We start from the raw sequence: 15,651 nt of genomic DNA, 5'->3' as shown, positions 1-15,651 counted from the left end.
ACTTGTGTTTTAGTGTTCACTGGAACTGTGACATGTTGAATTAACAGAAATGGATTCTTCTGGGCGAGTGTTCAGAGAAGAATATGAAGCTGTGTGGATGTCTTCTCTTTCCCCGTGATGGTGTGGGTGTGTCTGTGGGACCTGCTGAGTTCTGAAGGTCATTTTACTGACTCGTTCCTCGTATTGAAATGTCATAAAAGTCTCCATTAAATGAGACATCTGCTCGTTCTCAGTGTGAGCGCAGAGAATTAAACTGTAACTCTGATAGTGATGAGGAGCCAGATGTGATGAGAAGTACTGTAATGCTTTATATTCATCTTCTTCTCTCAGTCCTCTGGTGAATGATATTGAAGTCTTATAATTGACATATGGTCTGAAATCAAGTCATTTGATTGAATTCAAAATGAAGACATTAGCTTAAGCTGTTTACTTTCTTATAATATCTTTCATTAATGTCTGTCCCTGTTCTCCCTCTTCTTCTCTCTTTAGTGAGTCATTTGCCATAATTGTCTAAAATCTCTTTCCTTCTTTCTGTGAGTGTATTCCTGAAGCTCTCTCCGCCGCTCCTCTCTCTCCATGTGTTTATCTCTGGCTGCTTTAACGCTGGAATAGAAAGAGATTGGCTCCATTATCTCAATCTGTGTTGAAGTGGATTTTGTAGATTTTACTAAAGTGGTTCCACAGTCAGGCAGTGAAAGAAGGATTTCCTCCAGCGCTGATCTTGACTCGGTTCCAAAACCAAATGGCACGTCTTGTTTTCATTTGGTCTGTGACAGTGTGCTGAATCCAGCCCGATGTTCAAGCTGCAAGATACTGTTGTTTTACCATATTAAAATGTAGGGGTGCGAAAAAAAATCAGATTTATTACGATTTCTAAATAGCTGTTTTATCACCAGAATGGATCTATCTGCTTCATCTGAGTCTATGTGGAGGTAGAAGGAAGTTACCGCTTTTATTGTGGTAGTCTGAGTCACGTGACGTCATATCCGTTCCGTATCCGTCAACCAAAACAAACCTCAGAGAGTCTAAAACGTTGGAGGGTCGTCGTGGATACGACCTGCACCCTCACATGTTAAATCCAGCGTGGTAAACACTACACATCCAGTAAAGGATGGAAACACTTTGGGTTTCACACATTGACAGGAAAAGCAGAGCTACACAGAGCAGAGATAAAGCTGCATGCTAACTCTGTCATGGGCAGGAAACGTTACGGTATCAAATCAAATCAAATCAATTTATTTTTGTATAGCGTCAAATCACAACAGAAGTTATCTCAAGACGCTTTATATATAGAGCAGGTCTATGACCGTACACCAGAGTTTAGAGACCCAACAGGATCCACCAAGCGCACTGTGGCCAGGAAAAACTCCCCGATTACTGGGAAGAAACCTGGAGCAGAACCGGGCGCAGGGCGGGCGGCCATCTGCCGAGACCGGCTGGGGGGAGAGAGAGAGAGAGAGAGAGAGAGAGAGAGAGATAGATAGATTGAGAGTGAGAGAGAGAGAGAGAGAGAGAGAGAGAGAGAGAGAGAGAGAGAGAGAGAGAGAGATAGAGAGAGAGAGAGAGAGAGAGAGAGAGAGAGATAGATAGATAGATAGATAGATAGATAGAGAGAGAGAGATATAGAAGCAGCCACAATAGCAGTCTAGCAGCTGTAATAGCTAATACAAGTAGGACTGATAACACAAAACCAATAGTGGTGGATGGAAAGAGTGATAATACAACTATCGGAAAGCCAGCACTGTCCAGCATCTCTCCTCAGTACGTCCATGTGTATTGGTGTGGGACGTCCCTGCGATCGATGCCCGTGCATTGGTTCCTGCAGCATCAGCATGCTTGCTGGGAGCTCTTGATGTCTTTGGCAGTGATTGAGAAGTGTTATTCTCCAGGCTGCCACATTGTCACTAGGTGTTGGAAATCCCTCGTTAGCATTGGTAGTCCCTCGTACAGACGTAGTTAATTAGGGATGGTAGCAGTTGGTGTCAAGCAGGCACCGACGCGGCAGCAGATGCAGCCACAATACCGGAGACCACCAAGATCCAGGTGAAACCCCGCTACAAGTGTACCCATGCTCCAGGTATAACCTCGCTCCCTGGTGTGATCCCGCTCCAGGTATGACCTCACTCCAGGTGTGACCCCGCTCCACGGTTAGCTGCGAGACAAGGAGGCACAAGGACTCCCGGGAAGGAATGAAGTTAGTAACAACATGGACATGGGACATGAGTATATACAGAAGGAGAGGGGAGCTCAGTGTGTCATAGGAAGTTCCTTATGACAGTGTGTCATAGGAAGTCCCCCGGCAGTCTATGCCTATAGCAGCTTAAGTATAAGCGTTATCAAAGAGGAAAGTCTTTAGCCTACTCTTAAATGTAGAGACGGTGTCTGCCTCCCGGACTGAAACTGGGAGCTGGTTCCAGAGAAGAGGAGCTTGATAGCTGAAGGCTCTTGCTCCCATTCTACGTTTGGAGACTCTAGGAACCTCAAGTAACCCTGCATTCTGTGAGCGCAGTGCTCTAGTGGGGTAGTAGGGTACTATGAGCTCTTTAAGATATGATGGGGCCTGACCGTTTAGCGCTTTGTAGGTGAGGAGGACGATTTTAAAATCTATTCTGGATTTTACAGGCAGCCAGTGCAGAGAAGCTAATACAGGCGTAATATGATCTCTAGTTCTAGTTCTAGTCAGAACACGTGCTGCAGGTATGGCGGTAACGTTATGGTATGGAGGTAACGTTATGGTATGTTGGTAACGTTATGGTATGGTGGTAACGTTATGGTATGGAGGTAACGTTATGGTATGGCGGTAACGTTATGGTATGGTGGTAACGTTATGGTATGTTGGTAACGTTATGGTGTGGAGGTAACGTTATGGTGTGGAGGTAACGTTATGGTATGGAGGTAACGTTATGGTATGGAGGTAACGTTATGGTATGGAGGTAACGTTATGGTATGGCGGTAACGTTATGGTATGGAGGTAACGTTATGGTATGTTGGTAACGTTATGGTATGTTGGTAACGTTATGGTGTGGAGGTAACGTTATGGTATGGCGGTAACGTTATGGTATGGAGGTAACGTTATGGTATGGTGGTAACGTTATGGTATGTTGGTAACGTTATGGTGTGGAGGTAATGGTATGGAGGTAACGTTATGGTATGGTGGTAACGTTATGGTATGTTGGTAACGTTATGGTATGGTGGTAACGTTATGGTATGGTGGTAACGTTATGGTATGTTGGTAACGTTATGGTATGGTGGTAACGTTATGGTATGGTGGTAACGTTATGGTATGTTGGTAACGTTATGGTATGGTGGTAACGTTATGGTATGGTGGTAACGTTATGGTATGGTGGTAACGTTATGGTATGTTGGTAACGTTATGGTATGGTGGTAACGTTATGGTATGTTGGTAACGTTATGGTATGGAGGTAACGTTATGGTATGGAGGTAACGTTATGGTATGGTGGTAACGTTATGGTATGTTGGTAACGTTATGGTATGGTGGTAACGTTATGGTATGGTGGTAACGTTATGGTATGTTGGTAACGTTATGGTGTGGAGGTAACGTTATGGTATGGAGGTAACGTTATGGTATGGCGGTAACGTTATGGTATGGAGGTAACGTTATGGTATGGTGGTAACGTTATGGTATGGTGGTAACGTTATGGTATGTTGGTAACGTTATGGTGTGGAGGTAACGTTATGGTATGGAGGTAACGTTATGGTATGGCGGTAACGTTATGGTATGGAGGTAACGTTATGGTATGTTGGTAACGTTATGGTATGTTGGTAACGTTATGGTGTGGAGGTAACGTTATGGTATGGCGGTAACGTTATGGTATGGAGGTAACGTTATGGTATGGTGGTAACGTTATGGTATGTTGGTAACGTTATGGTGTGGAGGTAACGTTATGGTATGGAGGTAACGTTATGGTATGGAGGTAACGTTATGGTATGGAGGTAACGTTATGGTATGGAGGTAACGTTATGGTATGTTGGTAACGTTTTGGTATGTTGGTAACGTTATGGTGTGGAGGTAACGTTATGGTATGGAGGTAACGTTATGGTATGGCGGTAACGTTATGGTATGGAGGTAACGTTATGGTATGTTGGTAACGTTATGGTATGGTGGTAACGTTATGGTATGGTGGTAACGTTATGGTATGGAGGTAACGTTATGGTATGGAGGTAACGTTATGTATGGAGGTAACGTTATGGTATGGAGGTAACGTTATGGTATGGAGGTAACGTTATGGTATGTTGGTAACGTTTTGGTATGTTGGTAACGTTATGGTGTGGAGGTAACGTTATGGTATGGAGGTAACGTTATGGTATGGCGGTAACGTTATGGTATGGAGGTAACGTTATGGTATGTTGGTAACGTTATGGTATGGTGGTAACGTTATGGTATGGTGGTAACGTTATGGTATGGAGGTAACGTTATGGTATGGAGGTAACGTTATGTATGGAGGTAACGTTATGGTATGGAGGTAACGTTATGGTATGGAGGTAACGTTATGGTATGGCGGTAACGTTATGGTATGGAGGTAACGTTATGGTATGGCGGTAACGTTATGGTGTGGAGGTAACGTTATGGTATGGTGGTAACGTTATGGTATGTAGGTAACGTTATGGTATGGCGGTAACGTTATGGTGTGGAGGTAACGTTATGGTATGGCGTTAACGTGGCGGTGGAGCCGGCTGTCGCTCTCGTCTCCGTGGTCAAATCGGCCGATGCTACAACTGTACGACGACGTGTCTTTCTGTCACCTGCTGATTAAATAATAATAATAATGTAGCCGTTGGGTTCGTGTAACTGATATAATGTAAAAATAACAGACGACGTGGTGAACGAGCGGTGAGCAGCAACTGCCGCCAGCTTTATTTATTTCTCCTTCCACTCCACAACAGACCTGTAGCCGAAGCTCCCCCAACTCGTCTTCCTGCCCTACGGCAACGGAAAAGGACCAAACATCTTCTCCAAAATACAGCTTTAAACCCTGAACAAGTGTAGGAGACTCTGTTACAATAACTTTATTCACTTCTATAGCACCTTTCAAAACAAGGGTACAAAGTGCTTCACAATAAAAGCATGATAAAAACAATCAACAGCCAGAACTTCAAATCTAAACAAAATAAAATGAAATAAATACAAAATAAAATCACATTAATAGTTATAACAGCGCACCATCAGTTAAGAGAAGCCATCAGATAAAAGTGAGTCGCCGGGCTCTGCACCCGTCGGCGTTTCTCTCTCGTCCTTCTCTCTTTCTGTCAGAGACGTATGCAGCCGATTGCTTGTTAAGAGCCACTCAGAGGAGCTGAGACGTATTGGAGTGGAGTGAAGAGAAAGAAAAGAGGGCAAGAGAGATGAGATGACGGAGAGATGAGATGACGGAGAGATGAGATGATGGAGAGATGAGATGACGGAGAGATGAGATGATGGAGAGATGAGATGACGGAGAGATGAGATGATGGAGAGATGAGATGACGGAGAGATGAGATGATGGAGAGGAAAATGAGGAGAGGCAGGAGAAGCCTTTCCTTCTTTTTTTGTTCTTCGATCCCTCATTATCCATTTTTATGCTTTGATCTTCATCGTCATCTTCATTTTCCATCTCTGCACTTCTCTGTCTCCTCTCTTTGGTTCTCTCTTCCATCCTGTCTTCCAACCTGTCTTCCATCCCGTCTTCCATCCCGTCTTCCATCCTGTTTTCCATCCTGTCTTCCATCCTGTCTTCCATCCCGTCTTCCATCCTGTTTTCCATCCTGTCTTCCATCCTGTCTTCCATCCTGTCTTCCATCCTGTTTTCCACTGCCCGTCTTCCATCCTATCTTCCATCCTGTCTTCCATCCTGTCTTCCATCCCGTCTTCCATCCTATCTTCCATCCTGTCTTCCATCCTGTCTTCCACTGCCCGTCTTCATTAATGAGAACGCCGGCCTACAGACAAAACATTGACCTTCATTAAACAGTTTCATGTGTAACAGCGTGATTATTGTCACTGACAGATGTTCTGAATGTGGAGATGGAGCCGTTTCAGAGCCGGTTATGAGACACAAAGTAAGAAGTCGTCAGCGTCTTGTTTCACCAGATGTATGTGACAGAGCAACATGTGGTTTTGGCAGAGACGTTTGGTTTCTATAGATTGGACTCGGCCGGGAGGCTGATTGGTCACAGACGCGCTCACACCTGACACGGTCGTGTCGGGGTTAACGGCGTGTGCAATCATCCCCGCTCTGGGCCTCTGTGAGCCATTTGCCTTAATGAGGGCCTCACGTGGTGAAACAGAGCCAGACCATTTACCATCATCCCGGCTAATTCCTGCTCCGCCCGGCCCGGCCCCAACATGGCACCGCTCCCACCGCTGATCACGCCTTTTACCGGCACACTTCTGCTCTTTCTCTTGATTGGACAGAGTCTTTGTGAGACTGATTTTTGAGCAGGGAGCGCTGCATTTGCATCACAGTCAGGGACGGCGTGGGGTTTGATGGTGAATCATATGAAATGTAGAATTATGATGGTGATTTATGCCTGAGGTCAAAAACACTGTAGAGGTCAAGCTCAACAGAGAAGACTTTGTCTACATAACAAATACTTAAAGTCACGTTTCAGGCGTACTGTAGAACTATATATATTTTCTAATTTTGCATTTTATCAATCATTTCACAACAATTTGATTGGCCCTCACATAGAGTAACTACCATAGACATGTATGTAGGAAGTGGACGTAGTCAGCGTGACGTAGTCAGCGTGACGTAGGTGACGTAGTCAGCGTGACGTACTCAGCGTGACGTCACCCGTTGGTTTGTGGAGCTTTTAAAGCCTCATGTTCGGCATTTTGGCCGACGCTTTCGGTGACGTTGCCAAACACCCTCAGTGAGTCTAATTTAAAATAAATAAATATTGGAATTCATTAAAATCCCATCAGGGGTGTTTGTGTGGCTGCACGTCATTAACAGGAGGACAAACAAAGAGAGGACAGAGAGGAGACATGTTAAGGGGACAGAGAGACAACGAGTTTAATAAAGGAAAAGAGGTCTGAGAGGAGAGGGAGGAGAGGGAGACACACTCCACCGGCTTAATTGTGCACTTGTTGGTGTAAGCGAGCAAGCTAAAGACAGAGAGGGGTGTGCACGGTGGCCTGACGTGCAACAGCACGCTCTTTACTGTTACAGGAAGAGGCTTCCAGTGGAGGCAGGGACAGAAGATAATTAACCAGAGAGAGAGGGTGTGAATGGAACACAAAGCTTTATGAGACAGGATGTGCTTTGACAAGAGAGGAATGTAGGAAGACAAGATGTGATGAGAGAAGGGAGGAGAAAAGAGAAGTAAATAGTAAATACATGGCGGAGGACGGTCGTCTCTGTTTGAAAGAGCCGTGGCCAGATTCACTTTACAATTAGTCACTGGTGCCCTGCTGTGGTCAGTCTGCAGGCTGGAGAGATCATTAGCTGCTCATTTATGAAACAGCAGTGTGACTGATCTGAGGTCCAGTATCAGCAGTAAGGACTGTCTCTGTGTGCGCTGTATATATGCATTTAATAAAGAGTCTGCTTCAGTCAAAATCACTCAGTTTTAGAGGTCCACACTGGCCTTGAGGAACATGATGGAGAAGATGAAGATATGAAGAGAAGAATATTTAGTGAGCTGCATTGAACAAACACGCATGAAGGATTGCAAATGAGCCCAATAAGTGATGTTCTTCTGCTCCATCACTGTGACACTATGTGACGCTATGCAAGCTAAAGACGGAGACGGGTGTGCACGGTGGCTGAGACGGGTGTGCACGGTGGCTGAGACGGGTGTGCACGGTGGCTGAGACGGGTGTGCACGGTGGCTGAGGGGCTTGAATTTCTCTATAAGTTGTTTTTATTTTCCCCATCTTAAGTCATTCCACTTGTTTTCATTTCTTATGAAGACTCTTACTGAAATAGATCAGATCAGATTAAGGGTGTAATGTAATATGGTGATATTATGTTTTGTATTACTCTATTGATTCTCAAAAACACTGTATCAGTTTGTAATTAATAGTTTACAGTTTAGAGATGACCCGTCTGAAGGTAGCGCCTGCAGCATTCCAACGACACCTCAGCAGATTGAATGAATAGAGATGCTGCTCCGTTATCTTCTTAAGGAATATTGTGTAGTCTATAACGTTACAAGCAAAAATACATTACGCTGAGTTCTGCAGATTTTCATCTGAAAACTGTAGAAGGAATGTGCAGATTCCTTTTGGGTTAAAGAGCTGAATATAAAGCGTTGCTGAGAAGCTTATTGAAAATCTTGAACAGGTTGAATCTCCTCCGTGTTCGTGAACAACGGTAGAGAGGAGCAAAACAAACACTTGATATGGAAATGGGATTCAATTAGATGAGAAGAAAACGCCACACAGACAGGAGGAAGAAAGAGACGGAGAAGGAGATGAATGTAATGCTTGTAATTGGATTGTTGATGTTGGAGGAGGAGGAGGAGGAGGAGGAGGAGGAAGGAGAACTGAAGGAGAGACCGGGGGGGACAGGGAGAGGACATGGAGATGATGAGGGAAGAGTCCGGCTCCCTAAAGTGTGATTTATGCTTGACGCACGGCCAAAGTGACGTCACACCGCGGCGGTTCCATGCGGCAGGTTTCCGCCTGCACATCCAACATGTGGTGGGCGGAGGGAAACGGAGAACGGCGAGGAGCTTTGAGAATGTCAGTTTGCAGCGAGGAGAAACCCACAGGGAGTACAAATGATCCAAACGTTTCCTCCTTGCGATTCCACGTCAGCTCGTGTCCGTGCAACCGTCCTCGCCCACAGTAGAACGGAGGCTTAATTGGGTGCTTGTTGGGTTGAGTGTTGGTGGGTGGAGGTGATGGTGGCAGAGAGAGAGAGATAGAAGAAGGAAGGAAGATCAATTGAGGAGGAAGGGAAGCAAGATAATACAAGACCTTTTCAATCCCATTTAGACTGGGGGGGAAAGACATCAGTCTGGGTCTGCATGACTGAGCTGCTTCCTCTCAATATGATCAGAAGAACACACAAATGTTCTCAAACAAATCAATTAAACACTTAGATTTGCAGTAAAGAAGGAAACTCTAAAATAGCTTATCTCCCCATTTTCTCTCCTGAAATAAAAAGAGGAAGTTAAGACCAAAAGAGGAAGTTGACAGGGAGAGAAAAGCTGGTGGCACAGAGGGATGGAGAGATGAAGATGGAGGCTAGAGGAAAAGGTGAAGTAGGAAAACATTAAACGTTAAAGGTCAATTGTTTGTGTTTGTTTTCAAGCTCTGCATTCTGTGGATAGGAAGAGAGACAGAGGAAGGAAAAGATTGAAGAGGAGGATAGGAAATGAAGCAAGAGCTGACGGAGAGGTGAAGCAGAGAGAAAGAGAGATTACATTTGAGGAGACGGGAGGCAGAGGAGGGGAAGCATCGAGGGAGAGAGGGAGGAGGGAGGAGAGAACAAAGAAGATAAAGATGTGAGAGGACGGCGAGGTGATGAATGGAGACGAGTGGAGGGTGAAGAGATGATTCACAGTCCTGCAGGGAAACTCTGCAGCAGGATGATGTAGAAGAGAATCAACCATTCTCCTCCTGATTCCAGACCATCACCAGACTGATTCCAGACCATCACCAGACTGATTCCATACCATCACCAGACTGATTCCAGACCATCACCAGACTGATTCCATACCATCACCAGACTGATTCCAGACCATCACCAGACTGATTCCAGACCATCACCAGACTGATTCCATACCATCACCAGACTGATTCCAGACCATCACCAGACTGATTCCAGACCATCACCAGACTGATTCCAGACCATCACCAGACTGATTCCAGACCATCACCAGACTGATTCCAGACCATCACCAGACTCCGGTGCTGATTCCAGACCATCACCAGACTGATTCCAGACCATCACCAGACTGATTCCAGACCATCACCAGACTGATTCCAGACCATCACCAGACTGATTCCAGACCATCACCAGACTGATTCCAGACCATCACCAGACTGATTCCAGACCATCACCAGACTGATTCCAGACCATCACCAGACTGATTCCAGACCATCACCAGACTGATTCCAGACCATCACCAGACTCCGGTGCTGATTCCATATTCTGTTTAATTGTGATTTCTGTTAACTGTTTTAACACTAGACCATGAAGGGAACGAGAAGAATCATACACTTGAATGCAGAGAACACAAATGTCAGTATCTGGGTGCTCTACAGTCGTAGCGTCGGCCCATTTGACCACGGAGACGAGAGCGACGGCCGGCTCCACCGCCACGTTACCGCCATACCATAACGTTACCTCCATACCATAACGTTACCTCCATACCATAACGTTACCTCCATACCATAACGTTACCTCCATACCATAACGTTACCTCCATACCATAACGTTACCTCCGTACCATAACGTCTCCTGTCCGTGACAGAGTTAGCATGCAGCTTTAGCTCTGCTCTGTCTAGCTCTGCTTTTCCTGTCAATGTGTGAAACCCAAAGTGTTTCCATCCTTTACTGGATGTGTAGTGTTTACCACGCTGGATTTAACATGGGAGGGTGCAGGTCGTATCCACGACAACCCTCCAACGTTTTAGGCTCTCTGAGGTTTGTTTTGGTTGACGGATACGGAACGGATATGACGTCACGTTACTCAGACTACCACAATAAAAGCGGTAATGCTTAAATGGACCTATAGTGTATATTATCTGCTGTAGTGTCTCTTTACTGCCATCTAATGTGTAATCTTTGAGCATACTTCTCTGTGAATATTGTGGAGGACATAAAGGCCTCTGATCGTGTAGAGAATGAAACACCATGAAGGTTATTCTTGATTCTGATGCATGGATATAAAGAAGGTATGCAGTGCTCTGGCTCTGTTTGAACAGTGTGAACTAACCAGCCGTGACAAGCCAATCAATATTTCTTGATAGCAGAGTCGTGCACGTATTTACTTGCTGTAATTTTCCAGCAGCAGCCTCTGCTGTATATTCCCGTCGTGTTCCACTCAGACAGATTTAAAGAAATCCGTTGGATCCGTTTATGGCATGAAACAGGTGGAGGGACCGTAGGAGCTTCGTCTTTCACTGTTTCCTTCCATGTAGGACTGTCACAGTTCTCCAAATCCACAATTTGATTTGACTTTCGACATTAAGGTCACGATTCAATACAATTTTCACTTTAAACTTTTTGTTTTGTTTCAGCCCTGGCGGCTACGCCATCGTTAGACTGATGATTAGTTAAGATCAACGGATGATACATTCTTCATTAAAAAGATTGAGTGTGATATAGATTTTATTGGGAATGTACCACACTAAGGCCAATAAATGATTTATTTAAAATATACTAATGATAACTTATTTCACCAGTCAATTAGGAACCATCTGTTAAACACAAGAACAAAAAGAAGAGCCACTAGATGGATGAGTTAAAGACAGGGACGATGTGCTTCAATCACGTGCAAGCGCCGCCTATTGTGTTTACGTCAGGCCCGCTATCCAAAATCAAAAGCCCGCCCACAGATTAATGCCTGCCACCGAGTCTGGCGCACTGTATAAACTGTAACCTACGAACTATAGTTGTTCTGTCAATGAGGCGTTCATTGTTTACGTAACTCACTGAGAAAGGCGGGGTATTGCATTCGCTTTACCGCACCGTTGTGACGAAAAGAGAGCTGAGCTGGAAGGCAAAGCTCTCGATCTACCGGTCAGTCTTCGTTCCTCCTCTCACCTATTGTCATGAGGGCTGGGTCGGGACCCAAAGTTCTCGATCTACCGGTCAGTCTTCGTTCCTACTCTCACCTCTGGTCATGAGGGATGGGTCATGAACCAAAGAACTAGATGGCGGGTAAAAGCAGCTGAAATATGTTTCCTCAGGAGAGTGTCTGGCGTCTCCTTTAGAGATAGGGTGAGAAGCTCAGTCATCCGTGAGGGACTCGGAGTAGAGCCGCTACTCCTTTGCGTTGGAAGGAGCCAGCCGAGGTGGTTCGTCTAGTAAGGATCCCCCCCCACGACCAGCTGGGAGGAGGCCACGGGGAAGACCCAGGACTAGGTGGAGAGATTATATCTCCACACTGGCCTGGGAACGCCTCGGGATCCCAGGAGAATCAGTAGAATCAGTACAATCAGAAGAATCAGTAGAATCAGGAGAATCAGTAGAATCAGTCGAATCAGGAGAATCAGTAGAATCAGTCGAATCAGGAGAATCAGCTGCTTTGTGTTCGTCTTCAGCCGCCCCGTCCATGACACATGTTCAACAAGTTAGGTGATGATACGTGTTTAAAACACAGGCGGTGTTTGAGTTTAAGGTCAAAGTCAAATAACATAAAAGAGACAAAAAAGACAATGCATCTACGAGCATCGCTCGCCAGCCGGCCAGTGACGCTCACAGAGCAAACTCTTGACTAAAGGCAAACTCTTCCTGCAAAAGGAAGTATATGAATGGGAAGAGAAGGAATGCTGTGAGCTCTAAATAAAGCTCAGTGGCTGAATTAAAAATGAATAAATGCAGTATTGCATGAATTAAAAGAATGACGTTTTCCTCCTACTCCCTCTTTTTTGTCAAATGTTCTCCAGCACACTGACAATACCTCCTGCAATCCCAGTTCAGCTGCCACGCTGACAACACCCGCCTGTCCCAGATCCTCAATCACTGACGCAAAACCTTCTGCTGCGCTTCTCAGTCGGCGATGACAATCACTTTCACGACTCATTTGTATAAATTTCCATTTCCTTCTTCCGTGTTTTGCAGACTTGCATAACAGCTCCCTGAAATACACGAGCCCACACGTCACCGTGCTGGCCTCAAACTCCAGTGAGCCAGTCCCGTAGTAATGCTTTTTGACTCGCTCGACTCCTCCGACTCGGTAAATCAACCCCCGCGGTGTCAAATTGGGAGCATCGAGCCCAGCGTGGCAGATATCCCATCCACTTAACTCAACCCGGCCTCACCTGGCGCCGTCATGAATACATGTATAAATAAATAAAAAGGCTTCCATCAAACTCTGGAGGTTTCTGAAGAAAACTTTAAAACCTCTGCTGCTTTTTACCAAACTTTACATTACTGAAGTTAAAAAAAAAAAATACAGCAACCTTACTTCACCCTCCACACACGCACGCACACACACAAGTACTGTCTTTTACTTTCGGTTGAACTGTTCAACTTCAAAACAGACCTCCAAGACCTTCAGAGGTCTAGAGGAGTCTAGAGGAGTCCATGCCTCCACGGGTCAGGAGGTGGACCTACTGAATACTAGGCAGGTGGTCATCATGTTATGGCTGATCGGTGTAGACCTCCTCCCTACGCAGACTGTCTGTTGGACCTGAACCTGAACCCACTACGAGAAAGGATCCTAACTGACTTTCCATTGACATAGTTTCATCGGTGCCGCCACGTCATTTGAACGCATTCTGTGCCACCACCATGGAAAGCGCTGTCAAGAGGTCGTGGTCATGTGACGTGTTTCTGTGAGATCAGGCTGAGCATCTCTGAATGTCTGGAGGGCTTTTCTTCTAGCTGTTTTATGGAGGGGGGATTTGGTCCTAAACAACATGTGGCTGACATATGATGCCACGTTGTCACGCCTCTCTAGCAGGCACATATTAACATTAGTCAGCTTTGTGTCTTCAGGATTCACTGAATAGTAAATATGTATTATTGACACAAACACTCCATGATGTCACAAGAGGGATGTAGTATGTTGGAGGATGAACGATTATTAAAGCAGAATCAAACAGATGGTCAAGACAGTGACCTCACTGGCACATCTCTGAAAGAAAACAAGCTTATAAAATCCTCCTTTGGCACTCAGTGAAAGACTGATTGATGAAATATCTTCAGCAGATTTGCAGTGTGAATACGTTTGACTTGTTTAAAACCCGTTTAATAGCAGCAGAGAAGTGAGCAGGCTCGCTCAGCTCAACGAGAGATAAATGTGAAGTGAGCAGCTGGAGCTGAGAGGACACAGGTGGAGCGAGAGGTGAGAGGAATGAGTGTGGCTGAAGTGAAGAGCGGAGGTGAGAGGGTGCTTTAATGGCTCCAGATCCCATCCTGGAACACAAAGGTTACAGCTTTATTCTCCTGCAGCCGCCGGGTCTTCATCCACAACCTCTGATGAGGCCCTTTACCTGCTCGGGCCTGACAAAGGCCTCGGCTGTGATGTCTGCTGAGTTGAAAGGTTTTCCTGATAAAGCACAATATTAGCCAGGAGACAGCAGTCAGCAATCATGAGGCCGGCTTTCTAATGCGTTTGGCAGAGCGGTGAGCGAGGCTGGCCCGCTGGCCCGCTGGCCCGCTGGCTCGCTGGCAGCGCCAATGAAAGGTTCTGTCAGATGAGACGATGCCGGCTGACGGAGCTCGCTCAGCACTTCCACACCACGATTTATAGAACACTCATTCATTATTTACAGGCTGTATCTGTACGCATGCTGCACCGCTGAGCGGGAGGGAGGTGTTGAAGTGCATGAAGTGTCTCTGTGTGTGTGTGTGTGTGTGTGCGTTTGTGCGTGTTCACACATATGTAGCTGCTGACTATGACAGAACAGCAGGTGAGGCTCTAATGAACATCTCATCCCAGAGTGCAGTAGTCTCCTTCTCTCACATCTCAGTTCGTGACTCTCTCTTGAAGATAATGAGGGCAGCCGTGCACCTTCTCCGTGCACGACGTCAGGGCAGGTCTTCACGTATCCCTGTAAAGGTCTTCACACTTTCTAATAACTGAGGGTCGTGATTATCTTTGTGTGTCACAGAGTCGAAGAGTTGATTGGCTCAAAGTGAACTTGCTATCTGCTTGGACATCAGGAGATGGTGAGTGTGAACTGTGTAATGCAAGAAGACGGAGCGCAGCTGCTTGTTAATTGGTGTCCATCAAACTGCTGCCAGTATCTGTGTCCTCTCTCTCTATTAGAGTCTGTTTGGGGGAAGTTATCCTCACGTCTGCTTCATACTGCTTCTCTTTCACCGTTATCCACGTGTGCATGATGTCAGAGCAAGTCGGCATCAAGTCGGACACAAATCTAACCAGCGTGCATTGTGTGGCGATCGGCGGTGATCGATTCTGGGCCGACCTGGCTCGTCTCCAACGAACCTATTGACGCGCTTTACTGTGACGGATGAAAGAGTAAAGGATGTCAAACTGAGCTTGATTGCATGTTGTGTTAATCATATCGTGGTGACAGACCTGTTCACACATTCACCCCCCGTTAGTAAAACCTTTATTTCACTGTTCAGGTTTTAGTGTTAGGATCAGACGGATGCTACGGGGTGTGTTAGGATTAGCTGTGGAGTTGTGTTAGGGTTAGAGTTAGGATTAGGATTAGAGTTAGAGTTAGGATTAGGGTTGTGGTTTTGGGCATGTAGTGTTCCTGTAGTGTTAAAGGGTCAGGGTCTTTGCAGATAATCTTGGGTTGGTGTTGAGATCTGCCACAATGCAGACGGACCGGCCTTTAATAGATTGTTCTCAATGAATTAATAAAATTGATTTGAGCACTCAAATAATGGACCAATGTTCCTGGGACTTGATAATCCACACAGCTCACTGTGGATTGTTTCCACTGGAGCTACTTTCTGCAGAAGAAATAAATGTAAATATACATTTAATGCTATATCATATCTATTCCTTCGATAGGAAACTGTTGAATTAATAGTAGTGTAGAGAGCT

General features: G+C 45.5%; 1 protein-coding gene and 1 long non-coding RNA gene across 2 annotated transcripts in view; both read left to right on the top strand.

Annotated features, from left to right (window-relative positions):
- LOC141773339 (uncharacterized) overlaps nt 1–15,651 on the top strand; it is a 267,664-nt gene that overhangs the window by 108,527 nt on the left and 143,486 nt on the right. The gene's annotated exons all lie outside the window — the stretch shown is intronic.
- Nucleotides 1–15,651, top strand: part of oprl1 (opiate receptor-like 1) — a 99,107-nt gene that overhangs the window by 33,050 nt on the left and 50,406 nt on the right. The gene's annotated exons all lie outside the window — the stretch shown is intronic.

This window comes from Sebastes fasciatus, chromosome 8 (genome assembly GCF_043250625.1).
Source record: "Sebastes fasciatus isolate fSebFas1 chromosome 8, fSebFas1.pri, whole genome shotgun sequence".
Classification (NCBI taxonomy): Eukaryota; Metazoa; Chordata; class Actinopteri; order Perciformes; family Sebastidae; genus Sebastes; species Sebastes fasciatus.
This window is presented reverse-complemented; position numbering and strand designations above follow the sequence as displayed.